The sequence below is a fragment of the Schistocerca cancellata genome, chromosome 8 (genome assembly GCF_023864275.1).
Source record: "Schistocerca cancellata isolate TAMUIC-IGC-003103 chromosome 8, iqSchCanc2.1, whole genome shotgun sequence".
Classification (NCBI taxonomy): Eukaryota; Metazoa; Arthropoda; class Insecta; order Orthoptera; family Acrididae; genus Schistocerca; species Schistocerca cancellata.
In genome coordinates this window covers 579641135-579648031 of record NC_064633.1, presented here as the reverse complement: position 1 = coordinate 579648031, position 6897 = coordinate 579641135, and positions in this window count along the sequence as shown.

Here is a 6897-nt window from a genome sequence, read left to right as displayed (position 1 = left end):
AGAGTTCACTAAGAAGATCATATGTACATGCAACAGCTTCTCCATTATCGGTAATAAAAGGAAACACTTTTTATGTTGCTGTTAAAATTGCACTCCCATTTTGGCAGCATGAAATGGTTCAAATGGCTCTGCGCACTATGGGACGTAACATCTGAGGTTACCAGTCTCCTAGAACTTAGAACTACTTAAACTTAACTAACCCAAGGACATCACACACATCCATGCCCGAGGCAGCATTCGAACCTGCGACCGTAGCAGTCGCGCGGTTCTGGACTGAAGCGCCTAGAAACGCTCGGCCACCGCGGCCGGCTGGACAGCCTCATCGTTGCGTTTGTTGAGAACCTGTTGAGTGGGCTCGCGACACCCCGTGATGTCGACGTACGACGGCAAGCCCTCCCTCCACTTTGTACGTCGCTTGTGGTACGTCTCATGTGCGGTTCTCGTACAAAAAGGGCAACAGAACTGCATCATGTGGGACGGAAAGTGTATGAATGGGAGGCGTATCGATGTGCTTTGGATGGTCAACTGTGTGAGACATTCCGAAGAAACGTGCTGAACTGGGTTGGTATTCTCTAATATTTTAGTCTGAACACTGCCATGTAACACCCCCACTCGCCGATCAGTTACCGTGGCCGTGTGATTGTGAGCAACTCGTATTCAACATGAAATACAAATACATGGGAATTTTGATAAATTTCGAGCAAATATTTATGATTTTGAATCGGCAGAAGTGTTCGGTAATCGCGAAAATATAAGAAGAACAAAATAACTGATTAAATTCTCACGGTCGGCGTCCACAGTCATGTAGGATTTTTTAAAGGACGTCGTATTCGCCGTCAATTATAGACACTATTTATTTCATAATTACCGCAGTTTCGGCCTCTAGGCCATTTTCAAGTGGTACTGCAAATGATTTTGCTTTGGCACATGGCGGAAGATGTGAAAGTGTGATATGTGCTGAAGCAAAATCTTCTGCAGTGCCACTTGAAAATGGCCCAGAGGCCGAAATCGCAACAGTTGTGAAGTAAATAATGTCTACAGTCAACGAGGAATACGATGTCACTTAAATTTTTTAAATCACAAAACGAAACTGCCGCCAATGCACAAATAACAATCCTACTTCGTATCTACTTTGTTATCCCAGCAGTGGATCTGTTAGCTTTTGCTATTACGTGCACGGACAGAAAAAAATGGATATTTCCCTGTACGATTCAAAATTAAGTTCTCTGATTTAAAGTAAATTTTGAAGAAAGGTTTGTACTAAAATGCGAACTGCAGTTGCTGTGACTCAAATGAAACGTACACGACCACGCAAAACGCGTCGCGACATAATAAAGTTAACGTTTGCGCTACCTAATCGGACCTAAACAATTAAAATAACGCATTTAATGATATTCCACTCTGATTCATTATTCAGCACCGAACTACTGCGTGCCAAGCCACAAAAAAGCCAATTCAATAAAACTGCAGTTTCAGTTGCGAGCTTATGCTGACCTAACTGCAGACTGAATCATCTTCTTTTTCCTGTGCTTTTGTCCCGCATCTCTGCAGGGTCGGCACGACTGTTACACGGATTTGTCCTGGATAGTTTAAGGGGTGGCCAGATGTTCTTCCTGCCGCCATTGCAATGCCCCTCAGGAAGGAATATTTGCAGCCGAGCTGTCCGTGGGTGTGTTCATTCGTGTGAAAGTTAGCAGCACTCGGGCACCAGCCCAGCATTCACACAGCAGGATGTGGAGAACCGCCTAAAGACCCACCGCCACACAATGAAGCATAATAGAGATTCACAGAGACAGGGATGCAGTAGCGAAATTTCAGCAACTCTGTTCATTCGCTTTTAATGTAAGCAGTGGAACGTGAAGATTCACGCAAGTTGGTAGGCTGAAACGCCATAGTCTTCGGGCTGGCCACAAGAGCTGTACTGCCCCCCCCCTCCTCCCCTCCCCCCCCCCCCCCCCCAACCCCTGCTACGAGAGCTAAGTGGCATTTCGAGGCGCAGCCGTAACGCTAGCTACTATCTGTTCGAAAAACATCACTTGATACCACTTATCAACAGTTCGAAAAACGTTGACCGCTATTAATTAAATCCGTGTGGGAATTATGCGAAATGCGTTCTGTTAATTTAATTCTATAATAGGTTATTGGAAAATTTTTAAATGTATATTTTGCGGCGGCTTCGCCTCAAAGCCTTTTAATTACGAGCCCCGCCTGCGCCAGACCGAATGTGGGAATCAAAATGGTTTGTGGAACTCGGCTGGCTCTGTTCGTTGATGAGACCCGGAATGCAGAAAGAAGCGGAGCGCGGCTGCGTGGAGTGGTGCCCTGTTTTGTTTCTTGGCTGCTACGAAGCGTTCGATCCACTTGCGCACTGCCGCTTTAGTAAACGAAAGACGTGAGAGCCGATGGTCCGAACAGAGGTGCGATCGCATTCGAAGATTCCCGGCAAACAGGAAAAAAAATGGCTCTGAGCACTATGGGACTTAACATCTGAGGTCATCAGCCCCTAGAACTTAGAACTACTTGAACCTAACTAACCTAAGGACATCACACACATCCATGCCCGAGGCAGGATTCGAACCTACGACCGTAGCGGTCGCGCGGTTCCAAACTGACGCGCTTAGAACCGCTTGGCCACTCCGGCCAGCCCGGCAAACAGATCTTTCTCTGTCGTTGTTAATGGGAAGGCATCGACAGAAGCTATGATGTCTGCCATTACTCACCGTAGTGAGAGAGGCCCGCTACTGTATCAAATAAGCCGGGCGGGATGGCTGAGCGGTTCTAGGCGCTACAGTCTGGAATCGCGCGACCGCTACGGTCGCAGGTTCGAATCCTGCCTCAGGCATGGATGAGTGTGATGTCTTTAGGTTAGTTAGGTTTAAGTAGTTCTAAGTTCTAGGGGACTGATGACCTCAGAAGTTAAGTCCCATAGTGCACAGAACCATTTAAACCATTTTTGGATGAAATAAATTTAAACAAAACGGCAGTCCTTAGTAACGCTGGTTGACAGTTTTGAGATGCTTCCAATTTGACGCTGAGTGGGTCAACCTAGTTCTTGGCGCATGGAACAGTGTATACGTCACTTGGTCATTTGATTCCACTTTTTTGGTAAAGAAAAAAGAAAAAAAAAGAGACATGCAATGCATCATGTTCCATAGTCCATGCTTGCCAAACCAGCGTGAAATTGGAAGAACAGCTGCAGGATTCAGTGAATCAAGAGCTGTAATGGTGTACACAGAAGAATAGCTTGACAAGCAGATCAGGAAGTATATAGCCCGTACACAGAGTGGCAGTTATTGAAGTATGTGAAAAAGAACGTATATTAGTTGCAAACTACGGCGTGGACACATTTTATTCAACATTTAAACGTCACGACATACACTCCTGGAAATGGAAAAAAGAACACATTGACACCGGTGTGTCAGACCCACCATACTTGCTCCAGACACTGCGAGAGGGCTGTACAAGCAATGATCACACGCACGGCACAGCGGACACACCAGGAACCGCGGTGTTTGCCGTCGAATGGCGCTAGCTGCGCAGCATTTTTGCACCGCCGCCGTCAGTGTCAGCCAGTTTGCCGTGGCATACGGAGCTCCATCGCAGTCTTTTAACACTGGTAGCATGCCGCGACAGCGTGGACGTGAACCGTATGTGCAGTTGACGGACTTTGAGCGAGGGCGTATAGTGGGCATGCGGGAGGCCGGGTGGACGTACCGCCGAATTGCTCAACACGTGGGGCGTGAGGTCTCCACAGTACATCGATGTTGTCGCCAGTGGTCGGCGGATGGTGCACGTGCCCGTCGACCTGGGACCGGACCGCAGCGACGCACGGATGCACGCCAAGACCGTAGGATCCTACGCAGTGCCGTAGGGGACCGCACCGCCACTTCCCAGCAAATTAGGGACACTGTTGCTCCTGGGGTATCGGCGAGGACCATTCGCAACCGTCTCCATGAAGCTGGGCTACGGTCCCGCACACCGTTAGGCCGTCTTCCGCTCACGCCCCAACATCGTGCAGCCCGCCTCCAGTGGTGTCGCGACAGGCGTGAATGGAGGGACGAATGGAGACGTGTCGTCTTCAGCGATGAGAGTCGCTTCTGCCTTGGTGCCAATGATGGTCGTATGCGTGTTTGGCGCCGTGCAGGTGAGCGCCACAATCAGGACTGCATACGACCGAGGCACACAGGGCCAACACCCGGCATCATGGTGTGGGGAGCGATCTCCTACACTGGCCGTACACCACTGGTGATCGTCGAGGGGACACCGAATAGTGCACGGTACATCCAAACCGTCATCGAACCCATCGTTCTACCATTCCTAGACCGGCAAGGGAACTTGCTGTTCCAACAGAACAATGCACGTCCGCATGTATCCCGTGCCACCCAACGTGCTCTAGAAGGTGTAAGTCAACTACCCTGGCCAGCAAGATCTCCGGATCTGTCCCCCATTGAGCATGTTTGGGACTGGATGAAGCGTCGTCTCACGCGGTCTGCACGTCCAGCACGAACGCTGGTCCAACTGAGGCGCCAGGTGGAAATGGCATGGCAAGCCGTTCCACAGGACTACATCCAGCATCTCTACGATCGTCTCCATGGGAGAATAGCAGCCTGCATTGCTGCGAAAGGTGGATATACACTGTACTAGTGCCGACATTGTGCATGCTCTGTTGCCTGTGTCTATGTGCCTGTGGTTCTGTCAGTGTGATCATGTGATGTATCTGACCCCAGGAATGTGTCAATAAAGTTTCCACTTCCTGGGACAATGAATTCACGGTGTTCTTATTTCAATTTCCAGGAGTGTATATTCAGATTTGATCAAAAAATGTGTGTGAAATCTTGTGGGACTTAACTGCTAAGGTCATCAGTCCCTAAGCTTACACACTACTTAACCTAAATTATCCTAAGGACAAACACACACACCCATGCCCGAGGGAGGACTCGAACCTCCGCCGGGACCAGCTGCACAGTCCATGACTGCAGCGCCTTAGACTATTCAGATTTACGTTATGACATGTTCGATGTGCATGTCAGGATTGGCGATGGTGTGGCGCAGATGTATAGCGAAATGCTGAATGACCTGTTGAAATGTCCTAACATCAATGCTGTCGATGACCTCCTGAATGGCTGTTTTCAACTCAGCAATTGTTTTGCGGTTATTGCTGTTTACCTTTTCTTTAATAGAGACCCACAAAAAGGAGCCGCATGTGTTCTGATCCGGAGAATATGGCGGCGAATTGATGCCCATGCCAGTGGCCTCTTGTTACCGCAGAGCCAGAATGCTGTCCCCAATGTGCTTCTCTACAGACCGCCACTTACCATCCGGCGGCAGCTCCTGCTGGTGCGCCAGGCTTGTAAGTTTCTTGCAGCTCCCAGCTCCCTGCCCACCGTCTTGTTGCCCATCCACCTCTGGACCGCCTTTTTTCCCGCCGTCCCCGGGCTACGTTGCCGTTTGGGATCCGTGTGCAACGTGTACTAGAGTCCCTCGGTGTGGAGTCTGTACAACCCGAAATCCAAGGTTTTAACCGCCTGCCACCCTGGTTACTGAAGAGGCCCGGAGTGATTTTAGATTTATTGCAGTACAAGAGAGATTGCACTCCTGCCACCGTTTTTAATGCAGCATTTTCTGCCATTTTATCTGAGCACCACGACTATGTAGTTGTTTTTACGGATGGGTCGAAACAAGGGGATTCTGTTGGTTGCTCAGTTGTTTTTCCGGATCGTGTCCTCAAGGTCCGACTGCCTCAGACTTTTACTGTCTTTGATGCAGAATTTTTTGCGATCTTGCGGGCACTGGAGCACATGAGACATTCTTCCTCTCCTAAATTTCTTGTCTGTTCCGATTCACTCAGTGCCCTTCACTCATTGCAACGTTTGTATCCGGCAGAAATTGTCCAGACCATCCAGGATGCCCTCCTCCGACTACAGCGACTGGGGAAGGTTGTAGCTTTCTGCTGGGTTCCGGGGCATGTCGGCATTGCTGGGAATGAAAGGGCAGATCTCGCAGCCAAGGAGGCGTGTCTCGCCCCACAAGTATCTCAGTGTGCTATCCCCTTGCACGCACTCACCTCGCTGTTGAGCTCACGGGTCATGCGTCGGTGGGAGGATGAGTGGCTGGAAGTGACTGACAATAAGCTCCGTATAGTCAAGCCCACAACGCGTGTGTGGTGTACTTCCTTTCAGCCCCATCGACGGGACGAGGTTCTCCTCACTCGGCTTCGGATAGGCCACAGCCCTATGACGCATGGCTTCCTGCTCCGGCGAGAGGACCCTCCAATGTGTGGTGCTTGCGGCGTCCAGGTCACTGTGCGCCACGTTTTATTGGATTGCGTTTTATTTTCTGACCAGCGGGTCGCGGCTGACTTGCCAGCGGACCTGCCATCTCTTTTAGGCAACACTCAGACGAATGTGGCTAAAGTTTTAAAGTTCTGTGCCCTGTCAAACGTTTTTACAAAGATTTTAGGGAGAGGATTTTAATTTGCTCACTGTGTGACAAGCTCGCCCATATTTTATGTAAGTTGCCAGCCAATAACAATTTCCTGTGACATTCTTGTTGCTATGTTTCCCCTTTCTTTAGGTTTTACTTTCTTATGTAGCATTTTCCTTCTTTTCCTGCTTTCTTTGAGTGTGTGCTTCAGTTTTCTTAGGTCTGTCCACATTCGTTCCTTTTAATGTGTGTCAGGGCGCTGATGACCTATATGTTGAGCGCCCATAAGCACCAACACACCACACCACCACCACCATCAAACACACTCCTGCTTAGATGAGGTCGAGGTCCGTCTTGCATGAACCGTATCTTATTGAAATCAGGGTCATTTTGGATATTGAGGATGAAATCATCTTCCAAAACCTTCACGTGCCGCTCGGTAGTCACCGTGCCATCAAGGCATATCGCTTGGAT